The 14277-nt window shown below is 37.0% G+C and overlaps 1 pseudogene; it reads left to right on the top strand.

Moving 5' to 3' along the window:
• Positions 1-3225: 3225 nt before the first annotated feature.
• LOC113176729 (olfactory receptor 7D4-like) lies at positions 3226-4294 on the top strand (annotated as a pseudogene).
• The last annotated feature ends 9983 nt before the right edge of the window (positions 4295-14277 follow it).

Below are 14277 nucleotides of genomic sequence, written 5' to 3'. Positions count from 1 at the left end.
TGGACATTGTGAATTAACTGCTATAAACATTGATGTAGATGTGTCACTCTAGTATGCTGATTTTATGTCCTTTGGGTATAAGCTGAGGAGTGGACAACTGGGTCAAATGGTGGTTCCATTCCAGGTCTTCTCAGGAATCTCCATACTGCTTTCCAGAGTGGTTACACCGATTTTGGACTCCCACCAGCATAAGTGAACCTTTTCCCCCCACAACTCACCAACATTTATTGTAACTTGTATTCTTAATAATTGCCATTCTGGCTGGAGTGAGATGGAATCTCATTGTAGTTTTTAATTTGTGTTCTCCAGTTTCTGGAGATGTTGAACATTCTTTTATATATTTTTTGACCATTCATATTTCTTCTTCTGTGAAGTGCCTATTTAGTTCCTTTATCCCCAAAACCCCCAAGTTTTTCCAGGTATATGCAGTAGGCCTCACAGCACACTTCTCCACATAAATCTTACAAGCCAAGTCAGAGTGGGAGGATGCACTCAGTATGCTGAAATACAAAAACTGCCCATCGTGACTGCTCTCTAGCAAAGCTGTTTTTCTCATAAATGAAGGCGAGGTAAAGATTTTCCAAAACAAGCTGTGGGGAGTTCATCTCCACCAGACTGGCCTTCAGGAAATGCTGAATGGAGTAGGTGGAGTAGGATTTTAAAAAGTAATACAAAAATATGTGAGTGTGTTAATTAAACTCATTGGTCAAAGTAAGCAAGCTGTTTCAGGATAATGTCACCCTGGTACACAACTTAAGTTCTCAAGTTTGATAGTGACAAGAAACAGCTATTCCAAAGATCATCTTTTTTATGAATAAGAAATAATCACTTACATGAAAAGTGAAAATATATCAAGCAAACAAATTAATGTACAGTAAGGATGCACAGAAATAAGAATAAACTGAGTCTCAATTTATTAGAATCAAGGAAATAATAAAGATCAGAGTAGAAATAAATGAAACAGACTAGAAAAATGAGAAAATTCAATGAAACAGAGATTTTTTTAAAGAACCATATTGACAAGTGTCAGATTAACACAAAAAAGAGAAGCCTCATATAACATATTTCTAAGCACCATATGTGCATAATATATGTACAATTTTGTCTGCCAATTTAAAGAAATAAATACATAAATAAATAAACATGAAAATTAGGAGGATAAAGAAAATTACAAATACTTATTTTTTAATAGCATTGTGTATCTGAAATGATATCTAAAATCTCTAGATTGTTAAAGGTGGCATGTCCCAGGAGACAATTTCTGGGAATGTTCCATGTAGATATACTTCCATTGACAGACATCTTATGACTTTTAAATCAAACCAAAGGAAAAAAAAAAGAGATTTTTTTGAAGGAAATAAATCCACCTCCCACTGCCACTTCCTCCACAGGTGCAAAATTGGCTGAAAATGTCTGTTAAACTTCTTTGTATCCCAAGGGGGTTGAATTGCTTAGACAATGGAAAGACTGTGAATTTATTTAATTAGAAACATTGAGAATTCAAGCTTGGAGGCTGCAGAAAATTTAACAACACACTCCTGGCGACCCTCCCTCATCCTTCTCTGTTCTCAGCCCTCCTGAAAACCTAAGCTGGCTTCCTGTGGACAGGTCAGGGGGAAGAGGAAGTTCAGTGACAGCCTTCAGACACAGTCGGTGTTTTGCAGTAAGAAGGACAACAGGAGAGGACATGGGTGTCAGGTTTACCTCTAGGATAATGGGAAAGGGAATGTTCCATAGTTCTTGAGCCGTGAGGGTGAAGCGCCTGCACTTTGAAGGCGCTGTAGTGTCTGTTGGAACCTGTCTCTTCCACCTCTATTGCTTTGCTTCCTTCTGTCTTTGAAATCTAGAGCTTCTCTCCCAAATTGTGGTTTCCTGAGAGTCTGCAACTCTTCTCCACTCTTTCTAAATTATAGGCTCCTGTCAGATTTTGTGTAACTAAGTATTTGTTATTACCACTAGAGATCTATTACACACAAGCTATTGTCTGTTTTGTTCCATATCTGACTGGATTTTTCTATTGTATTCTCTACTTTTACCTTCATATTTGACTTAATGATAACTTTGATTAATTCCATATGTTTATAGTAATCAATTTACCTTATGGTATACAATATAATCATTTATATAATTATTTCTGATATTCAACACTGAGTCCAATATACTTTTTTTAAAACTAAGAACAGTGATGTTGTTGATGGACCTTTATTTTTATTTACTTATTTATATGTGGTGCTGAGAATCGAACCCAGTGCCTCACACATGTGAGGCAAGCGCTCTACCACTAAGCTACGACTCCAATATACTTTTATCACATTATCTATTCCTCTAAAAATTGACAAAAATATCAGTGGTTGATTTGCAGGAGACTGCCTTGGCATGTTCATGAGTTTAAATTGAATACTGTAGTGTGAGTTTGTTTTTGTAGTCCTGGGAATGAACCCAGGGCCTCATGCTTGCTAGGAAAGTGCTACACCACTGAGCTATATTTCCCATACTTCTTATTTTTCTTTATTTTAAGATAGGTCTTACAAAAAAATGTTCAACATCTCTAGCAATTAGAGAAATGCAAATCAAAACCACCCTAAGATTCCATCTCACTAGAGTCAGAATGAAAGCTATTATGAATACAAACAACAACAAGTGTTGGAGAGGATGTGGGGGAAAAGGTACACTCATACTTGGTGGTGGGACTGCAGATTTGTGCAGCCAATATGGAAAGCAGTACAGAGATTTCTTGGAAAATTGGGAATGGAACCACCATTTGACATAGCTATCCCTCTCTATATTTGGTCTATACCCAAAGGACTTAAAAACAGCATACTACAGGGACACAGCAACATCAAGGTTTATAGCAGGACAATTCACAATAGCTAAACTGTGGAACCACCCTAGATGACCTTCAATAGATGAATGGATTAAAAAATGTGGCATATATACACAATGGAATATTACTCAGCAATAAAAGAGAATAAAATCATGGCATTTGCAGGTAAATGGATGGAGATAGAGAAGATAATGCTAAATAAAGTTAGCCAATCCCCAAAAATCAAATGCCAAATGTTTTCTCTGATATAAGGAGGCTGATTCATAGTCGGGTAGGGACAGGGAGCATAGGACGAATAGATGAACTCTAGATAGGGCAAAGAGGTGGGAGGGCAAGGGAGCGGGGCATGAGGTTAGAAATGATGGTGGAATGTGATGGTCATCAGTATCCAAAGTACGAGTATGAAGACACAAATTGGTGTGAATACATTTTGTATCCAACCAGAAATGAAAAATGGTGCTCTATATGTGTAATAATAATTGCAATGCATTCCACCGTCTATATAAATTTTAAAAAATTAATTAAAAAAAGAAATATTTAACAATAAATTGAAAAGAAAATGACAAAAGAGGCTTCATAAGGCACTGATGAAATTCTGAAATTCAGTCTAATTATTTCTATACAGCAAGATTTTTTTCCACAGAACTAGAACCTGCTCATGATCCTGGCTGTCAGCTCAGACTCCCACCTCCACACCCCCATGTACTTCTTCCTCTCCTGTCCTTGGCTGACATTGACTTCATCTCCATCACGGTCCCAAAGATGCTGGCGAACATCCAGGCACAGAAAAATGACATCTCCTATATAGAATGCCTGTCTCAGGCATTTTTTAAAAAAATATTTATGGTGGAGTAGATGCTTTCCTACTGACTATGATGGCCTAGAACTGCTTAGTGGCTGTCTGCCATCTCCTGCATTACACAGTCATCATGAACCCCCAGCTCTGTGTCCGCCTGGTTCTGATGTCTTGGATCATCATATGCTGGGTCTCCCCGATTCAAATTCTACTGTTGAACCAACTGACCTTCTCTACAGGCATTGAAATCCCACATTTCTTCTGTGAACTGGCTCAGCTACTCAAGGTGGCCAGTTCAGACACCCTTGTCAATAACATCTCTATTGACTGGGTGTGTGGTGGCTGCCCTGCTGGGTGTGGTTCCTGTCACTGGGATCCTCTTCTCCTACTCTCGGATTGTCTCCTCCTTAATGAGGGTGTCCTCCTCTGTGGGCAAGTCTAAAGCCTTTTCCACCTGTGGGTCTCACCTCTGTGTGGTCTCCTTTTTTTATGGAACAGGTCTTGGGGTTCCCCTCAGGTCTGCTGTGACCCATTCTTCCCTGAGAACCATGATTGCCTCAATGATGTGCACTGTGGTCACCCTCATGCTGTATCCCACCATGTACAGCCTGGGGAGCAAGGATGTGAAGGGGCCCCTGGGGGGACTCCTCAGCAGAGCAGCCTCTAGTCCTTGAGGGCTCACTAAGAACTATGCGAATGCCTAGATCCTTCAGCTATTGCTGTGAATTTACATATTGTGGTTCTTTTCCTCTCTTAATGGATGTGGATGATTTTCTTTATTCTAAAAACATCTATAACTTGATATAACTTGATACTTATAAATATTTGTATTTATATCTCTCCCTTGTACATTGTCCACAAATTGCAAATTTGTTAAACTTTTAATGGCATTTCTCAGAATTCCAATATGATATCAAGAATTTGTATTACATGCTGACATGGTTCCCTGAAAAATCATTGCTTAAATGTTACTGTTTTCCACATTAATTTAATTGTATTTTTTGTTCTTTTCTGGAGGAAACATAATAAAAATCATCACATTTAAATGCCCACCTTGTCATGACTTTGCTGGTTGTTGGTGTTATTTTTTTCCAAAAAAACTTTTCTTAGAATATTATTTATCATTCACACTTTCCTCAAGGAAGAGGAAGATTGGGAAGAAAAGTCCTGTAGACTTGACATTGAGCCTTCACTCCAAACTTTGCTATTCTGTTTCTATATGAGCAGTATTTTATTTTCACCCTGAAATCTGGGATCTGCCTTTTATATCAGGTTTGTTCCTATATTCATACTGATGTGTTGCCTTTGGAAACTCCAATGTGTTGTTTTTCACTCTGTGAAAAATATTTTCATTTTCTTTATCCCTTTCTTCCCCCAGTTCTACTTTTCTTCATGCTTTTGACTGATTTATTAGTAAATATTAACTTGTTCCACTTCCTCAATGGGTGAGTAATAGTTTACCCTGTTTATACACATGAGATATTTATCCCTGAATCTGTCGATTGTCATCTGAGCAATTTCCATTTTTTTGGCTATTATGAAGAGTGCTCTTACAGAAATTCATGCACATGTGTTCCTTGAGTAAATTTATGAACCTCATAAGGTCATTTCAATCAATGATGGACAGCATAGATGACATTGGTCCTATGATATGTATCACATAGGGACATATCCTAGTTTGTTCCAATGTGATTTACTATGTTCACACAGTGATGAAATCAGCTATCAATGTGCTCCTTAGAACCTATGCCCATCATTGAACACTGGCTATATTGGTTTTCAATTATTTCGATTAGGCATACAGGAGTGAGACTGCTTGGTCATATAGTAATGGCATATTAAGGTGTTTGGGAAACAGCCCAATTGTACTTCATAGTAGCTGGTGCACTTTACATTATGAGGGTCCTGATATCCTCACCACTTTGCCAGTAACTTTTTGTCTTCAATTTCATAAAAGTTATAGCCCCCCATGGATTATGAATTGGTTCTGGTGCTTTTGCTTTACATTTCTCTATGACTTACAGAACGTCTTTTCATGTGCTTTGGCAGTATATAAATATGTGGAGGAATGTCTTTAAATTGAACTTATTTGTCATCTGTGTTGATAGTATTTTTATTTGTGATCTGCAAAAATCCCTTATATATTCTGGATACGAGGCCCTTATCAGATATGCATTTTGCAAATATTTTCTCCATTCCATATGGTGTCTTTCCATTTTTTATTTGTACATTTTTACCTATATTCATTATAATACATGTCTTGAAGCTGTTCATCCTAACTGAAATTTTGTGTCCTCTGACAAACATCTCTCCATTCCACCATCCCCAGAGACTCTGCCAGTCAGCATTTTACTGTTTCCATGAGTTTGACTTTTTTTTTCATATTTCAGAGCCTTTTCCCCCTCTTTGCACATTTTTATTGGTACATTGGTCATAATAATGGGATTCATTGTTATATGTTCGTACATAACAGTACAGTTTGGTCAATAATACTTCCCAGCACTTCCCCCTCCCTCCCCACCCCTCACCCTCTGGTCCTTTCCTCCACTGATCTCTCTTTGATTTTCATGAAATTCCAATGAGTTTGACATTTTAGATTACTCATAGAAGTGAGGTCATGTGGTGTTTGTCTTTCTATGCCTGGCTCATTTGTCTTAACTGAATTTTATACAGGTTCATCTATTTAGCAGAAAATGATGGAATTTTCTTCTTTTCATGCTTAAGTAGTGTTCTATTGTGTATTTGACCACATTACTATACCGATGATTCTCACTATGGACTCTTATGTTGATTCAATAAGAGTGACAAATTTTGCCTTGAAAATGGGAGTTCAGATATCTTTTGACAAATTCATTTCATATCTTTTTAATCTATGCTCAGTCCTGGAATTGCTATTGCATATGACTGTTCTAAAAGGAACTCCATGCATTTTTCATATGGCTGCACTTATTTAAATTCCCACAAATAGCATTCAGTGGCCCCTTCTCCAAATCTTTACCTACACTTATTATTAGTTTTTTTGATGACAGTCATTCAATGGGTGTGAAGTGACATTGTGATTTAAGTTTGTATTTCCATGATGGTTAGTGATGCTGAACATTAATGTTTTCATATACTTCGTAGCCATTTGTATGCTGTCCTTAAAAATGTCAATAAAGATTCAATGCATTATTTATCTCTTTAAATTAAATTTATTTTAGTGATACAGAAAAACACAAAGATTATACATATTAAAAGGGTAATGTTATATTTCAATCCATATAAATATATACATCCATAGTAGATGAAGAGTAGCTTTGAATATTTTTATTGGTACATAATAATTATACATAGTGACATATGAATACATATGTGTACATAATGTATACATCAGAATACATTGTACATCATACATGTCACAATGACATATACTTGCACCTAATATAATATGTTGGAGTCAATTCCTTAGGACCTCCTTTTTCCCTTCCATGTTCCATCTTCCTGACACATTTCCTCTACCCTAACAGTCTCCCTTCTATTTTCATTATAAAGAGAAAAAATGAAAAGAAATTTCAAAGTCAGTTTAAACACACCTGTCTATTTAAAGATTTATCATTTTTTTAATGGTCAAGACTTTCACAATCCTTTTTTTCTGGCTTTTAGAAATGTACAAGAGGTTATTGTTATCTCCAGGCACTCTCCTGTGCAATAGCACACCAGAATTCTCAAGCCTACCCAGCTGTTACCTAATGTCCATGGATCATCCTTTCCCCATCCCTTTCTCCTGCCTACCTTTCCCAGTCTCTGGTCACCACCATTCTACCCCCAGTGTCTATCAGATCACATTATTTAGATCCCACATATGAGTGGGATCATGTGATACTTGTCCTTCTGTGCTGGCTTATTTCATTTAACTTAATGATCTCCAGTTCTAGCCATGTTGTTGCAAATGACACGGTTTTATTCTTGACTATGACTGGATGGTGTTCCATGATGTACATGTACCATGTTTTCTTGATCCACTCACCAGTGGATGTGCACTTTGGTTGTTTCCACTTCTTGGCTCTTGTGGCTGCAATGCACATGGGAGTGAAGATGCACCTTCACAATACTGGTTTTATTTCCTTTCAATATACACCCAGGAGTGACATTGCTGGATGTTGTCTCAGGAAGGATGGGCATGAAAATCTATTAACCAGAAATGCTGATACTCAACCTCAGCTTTGGATTCTTCCCTGGTACTAGAATTCTCAACTAAAAATAAAGCAATTATGATCAGAAAAACAATGAAGCAGTATGAGCAGTAGCCTGTTACAGAATACTGCATAAAGAAAAAAAAAAGCGAAGACTTGTCTACCATAACAGATGTTTATCTGAATTGTATTGGATTAATACAAATGAACCTGTATAAAACAAAAATTTCAAAAGCATTTTCTAACATGTCATTACTTTTTTAAGCATTGTTAGGTGCAGTGCTCAGTAATGTTGAATTTGTGGTCAGTGATGTTATTGTTAGGTGCATTTAAACTAACCACATATTTATCAAAATTGAAGTCCACCAAACCCAAGGATAATAGTTATATATTAAATGACTCTGAAGAAAGGCAATATTTGGCTAAGCATTATATTCATGAAGGAGAGAAATAAGTAACATCAAAGAATGATGGATGTCATCAAAACATAGCAATGTTTTCTGATTATGAGCCATCAACTTTAACTAGTGTTCAAATAATACAGTGTGTTTATAAATATTTATATCAAAGGAATATATTTCATTGTCTTGATATAAAAAATTAAATATAACTGACTCAATTTCTTTTAATCAGAACATTCTTTTCTCAAAGTGGGAAAGATTCTTTTAATTGTTTTGTTTTCCTTAAATGAGTACACTGTATTTTACTGTGAACATTCACTTGTTATCTCTAATGTTCTTGGTCTTCTAACGTTGCTCAGTTGAGAGTCTATAAATCAAAAGTGTATAGTAGCAAATGAGTCATGCAGAAACCAATAATGAAAGAGTTTAAGGAATATCAAGATGGTCACAAATAAGAAATATTACTAAATGTATATAGATTTCAAGTATGGATACCTGTGTATTCTTGAGTTCAAAATATATTCAGAATGTTGGGTGCCTATTTTGTTTGTTTCATTTTTCCAATTCTCTTTTCTTTTGCAAAATGTGTCCAAGAGATATATAACTACAAATCCTAGCCCATGTCTCAGAATTCCATCTCCTGGGATTCTCAGAGGATCCAAAACGCAGTCTGTTATCCTTGGATTATTTTTGTCTACGTACCTGGTCACTATTGGGAACCTGCTCATCATCCTGGCTGTCAGCTCTGACTCCTACCTTCACACCCCCAGGTACTTCTTCCTCTTCCTCTCCTATCCTTGGCTGACATTGGTTTCATCTCCACCACAGTCCCAAAGATGACTGTGGACATCCAAACTCACAGCAGAGTCATCGCCTATGCGGGCTGCATGACATAGATGTTTCTTTTTTTAATAATTTTTTAAAAATATAGGTGATCTGCTTCTGACTGGGATGAACTATGACCAATTTGTGGTCATCTGTCATCCCCTGCATTACCTAATCAACTAGAACCCTCACTCTTTGGTTTCTTAATTTTTATATATAGTTTGGTTAGCCTTTTGGAGCCCTTGCTACACAATTTGCATGGTTTACAACTTACCTCCTTCCAGGATATGGAAATGTTTAGTTTCATCTGTAGCTTTCCTTAAGTTAAGTTTTCTTATTCTGTCACTGTCACCAAGCACATAGTCATGTACCTTGCTGGTGCCATATTTGTTGTTATTTGGTGTTTTCTTTTCTTTTCATCTCAATGATTCTTTTCTCTTACTACAGAATTATTTCTGCTAATCTAAGTCTCCCACTATCAGGTGAGATGAATAAAGTCTTATCCACCTGTAGGACTAACCTGTTTATTATTTCCTTATTTTATTGAACAGACCTTGAAATGTACCTCAGTTCAGCTGCACCACATGTGGTGGTTTCAGGGATGTACACTGTGGTCACCTGCATGCTGAATCCCTTCACCTATGTTCCAAGGAACTGGGACATAAAACACGCCTGAGAGGCTTCCCAACAGAGCATTCTAACCTCAGATTCTGTGGCTTCCATTTGTAATGTAGGACATAAAATGTAGAAATCTGAACATCTAGATCTATAATCCTGCCCCTTTTTGACACTGCTTATGTAGTTTAAAGATTTTAATTTCTCCTGATGGTAGTGTCCAGGGTTGGGATGGGAGGAATGGCAAGTTTTTGAAATGTGTACCAAGCTTTAGATTGGAAAGATGAAAAATTTATGAGGATGGTTGATGGTGATGGTGGCGTAATTATGTCAATGTAATTAATGTCCTCAAACTATGAAATTAACAATGGTTAAAAAGTTAACCATTTTTTGGCTTTTATATTCTACCATAGTAAAAGTGGCAATAAAAGAAAATAAACTATGTAAATAGTACACATGATCAATCTCCTGAGTACAGGAAGAGCCAAAAACTTTTATAGACATTCATACTCTCTTCTTCTCTCTCTACTAATATTGGAAAGTCCCCAGAGATTGTGGTAGCATGGACCAATTTGACTAATTGTCAGAGCCTACAAAATTTAGTTCATTATATGAACAGGGACTATAGCCATTCAGAGTTTTCTAGTTCCAGTGGGCTCCATGCCTGTGTCTGATCTTAATCACTGTCCACATTTGGAAGCTCCTATCTGATACTGTATTATTCATTTCAAACCTGAGGAAAGACTGAGGTATCACTGGGCACCTGGAAGATCGGGGTGCTGGACCTGCAGTTCTTCCTCACAACCCAGCAGAGAAGCAGCATGACCCTGTAAGTGCTGAGGGAGATTGTGGATGGCTGAAGGGCAGTGGGAAGCATTGTTTCACATCGTGTGGACAAGCATGACGGATTGTGCAGCCAGAGGACAGGGTGCTGTTGTTCAAATTTTCAAGGATAAGATCTATAGAATTTGTGTTCTTGATTTAGTGGGGTGTTTCCCATAAATCTCATTCAAAGTTTTGTCTCCTTCCACATTGGTTCTACTTCCCGGAGACATCTCACCCATGAGAGCAGCAAATGAATCTCACTAAGCTCCAAAATGTATATGAAATTGATGATCATGAGAAGGAAATGACAGCAATCATAACATCGGGAACCATTACTTAATGTGCACAGGCTTGGAGCTTTGTGGTCTATATATCTTGTTTTATTTCATCTGCATGATCTTCCTCAATGTATAAGTGCCCACACTCTTATTATACTCCAGAAAAGGGAAGGAACACAGCATTTTTTTTGTATCCTGTGCCAACTTGTTAGGAAGCTAAGAGTGAAGCTTGGTTGAGGCTGACTTACTGTGGACACAGGGCATTTTGCTAGGAGCATCCTTAAAGGTTGTCCATTTGACCACACAACTAAACATTTCTGTCTTTTGTCTATCTGGAAAGGGACTTTTTGTTCACTGTGTTCTTCTGTTTGGGGGCTTCTAGTAGACCCCAGGGCAGAGAAGTAGTTTTTGCCTCCTACATCAATGATAGAAAGAACGGCTAGGACCATACACAAAGAATCACAAAATGCAGACATAGAGTAATTCAGCAGGTATTTACTTGCCCCCAGTCCTGGATACCCCTGTGGCTGTGCCCATTCTCCTCTGTTTTTGTAATTAATCCACTCATTCCCCATAGAAGGCACAAATTTAGGTCTTTATTTTGTTCCTACTCAGAAAATTGGAGTGTTTTAAAATATACTTGGATGCATTACAATCCTGGATCTCTCCAGAACCTTTTGATTAATGAAAAACAATTAAGAAGTTCACTGCATTGGATGCAGGGACTTACAATTTAATTGTGAATGTTCTTAGGTGCACTTATTGCTTCTGTATCTTAGGGCAGGTTGCTAGTGTCTCTGAGATTCAGCATTGTTATCACATTTTTCCCTGGGTGGTGCAACTGCCTTGCAAAAGGATTATCCAGGTAAGGTGTGTTTCCTATGTGATTAACACATGACGAATGCATAAAATAAGATCAAAATGAATTTTATATTTATCATTAATACTAAAGTTAACTTTATACCATTGAAATAATGTATCCCATGACATAAAGTTATGGTTTATGGTTTACCTATTTGTATAAGGGGACATTTTGTTTTTGTTCTTATGTAAGAACATCATATGTATGTGGAGAAGAATGACAAATGACTAACTCTTTCATCTCCATTTGCACAGAGACTATGCCTTTCTTTGCACAGAAGAGGCATTAAAAAAGCTCTGTTAAAATGTTTAGTAGGCTAGACTTGGTTCACAAAACCTGGCCTGATTATGGCTTCAATACACATGGCAATTCCCTGTCTGCACTTTCATCCTTTACAGAATGCTCATAGAACCAGGGACAAAATAGCTCATGTTCATGTCTGTGTTATGGACATGTAAGCCCTACACTTCCAATCAGCAGCATCCACAACATCTTCAATAATTCCGATGATGGCAGACTTTTATGGGTTTAAAAAAAGAAAACAAGGCTGACAGAGAAGGTAAACCTTGTGCTGAAGCAGTTTGAGTGTTACATGATTCCAAGCTCTTAGTGCCCTTTAATACCTGAATAATCTATTAACTCACTATTTGCACAACGATTGAATTCTTTAAGAAACCACAAAAAATCAATGTTTTAATTTCTAGGTTTCCATTAGGTGCCACATGTGTTGTTTACCTGAGTTTTATGCTCCCTATTTCCATGAGGTACAATAAGTGCACAGAAGTGCAGAGATTATACACATTCTGCTCATAGAAGCAGGTAAAAGCTATGGGAATAAAATGTTCATTACCCTGCTCCTGTCTCAAGCTGACCCTCCTCCACTATATCGATGGAAACATATTCCCTAAGCAAGATGAAGTTTCTTTATGACTTGTCATGGAAGAATTATCACCAGATAGACTGTAGGAATGTTTTTGATGATATGTCTTAAGAATAAGAGGATGTAGCCAGGTGTAGTATTGCAATCCACCTGTAATCCCAGTGGCTCAGGACGTTGGGACAGGAGGATAGCAAATTCAAGGTTGGTCTCAGCAACTTAGTGAGACCCTAATCAACATAGTGAGACTCCCTCTATAAATAAACAAACAAAAAGTGCTGAGGAAGTGGCTCAGTGGTAAAATCCCTGTTGCCCAAAAAATTAAAAATAAAAAAATAAGAGGATGCAGAAAATAATGACGAATTTTTAAAAATTGGGACAACAAATCTGGGTGATTAATAGTAAATGTATGGTGCATCAGTTGTTTGAAGTCAAACATTAACCCTGCATGCACGTATTATGTGGAAATTCTTTCCTATATGATATGGACTGAGGCACACAAATTTAGAAAGGATTGTTTTAATAATTAATGAAATGTCTCCCTTGAGATAATACTGTGCCCAGTTAAAGCAACTGAAGTAAATGTGCATACTTGAAAGAGACTGGAAATCACATGTCAATGTCAACCAGTGCATTACAGGGCCGATAAGTGTGCTGTACGATACTTAGATTAGCTTCAGGGACTGTTTAGGTAAATGTTTTAAGATACTCTTCATGGATATCTAAGTCAATACTGACATGGGAATTCTGAAAGGAAGTTTTATCCACCAAATCATGGCAATAATTGCTACTGGGGACAGGTGTGCAGGCGAATGGAATCAGGCAGTGAGAGTGAGAACTCAAAGGTATTGGGTAATAATTCCAATCTCAATAAAATATTGGTAATGAAGCAAATATAATTAAATGTTTGCATTTTCAAATTAGTTATCAGTTTTATTGAGAGTAATGACAGGTAATATTATTGCATCATTTGTAAATGCCAGGAAAGATTCTAAGCCACTGGTTCTCAACCTTGGTTTAAAAAAAATCCAGCAGAACTTCACATGCAGACTGTAAATAATCAGGGTTGGCTCTGTGGCCAGAGTATCTGGATAGTTTGAAATATCCACAGGTCAACATATTGATAAGTATCTGAATATATTTGATGTATAATTTAAGAGATTTTTCACAATTAAAAATCATGTAGGCCATTAATTTCCCCAGATTACAGATGCCACAATTTTTCATGTGCTTTTTCACATGATTCTCTGAACTTTCTCCTTTGCATTGTTTCTTGATTACAGCATTAATCAGTGAGAGCTGACAAAATAATGATCCCAAGTTTCCTTCAGGTATCTGATGTAACAAAATGCAACTCATATATCAGCAAAGATTGATTTAAAAACCTATTAACTAGCTGGGCACTGTGGTGCACACCTCTAATTCTACTACTTAGAAGATTGGGGCAGAAGGATGGCAAATTTGAAGCCAGCCTCAGCATTTAGTGAGGCCCTGAGCAACTTAGTGGCATCCTGTCAAAAAATAAAAACTTAAAAAAGGGCTGTGGATGTGGCTTATTGTTAAAGTACCCCTGGGTAAAAGGTCTGTACCAAAAACAAAACAAAACAACAACAAAAAAGCAAAACAACAAAAAAGCTTGACTAAACCTAAGAAGGCTGAGACTCAAACTGCGACTTCCCTGGGTTCAAAGTCCTCAGCTATAAATAAAAGGCTTTATAATCAGAAAAGCAATGAAACAACATGACTAGACATTATACAAAGGAAAACAATTTGAAAATCAAAGACCTATCTTCCATACCAGA

This window comes from Urocitellus parryii, chromosome 3 (assembly GCF_045843805.1).
Source record: "Urocitellus parryii isolate mUroPar1 chromosome 3, mUroPar1.hap1, whole genome shotgun sequence".
In the NCBI taxonomy this organism is placed as follows: Eukaryota; Metazoa; Chordata; class Mammalia; order Rodentia; family Sciuridae; genus Urocitellus; species Urocitellus parryii.
The sequence above is the reverse complement of the archived record's forward strand: the minus strand, read 5'-3'. Positions and strand labels throughout refer to the sequence as shown.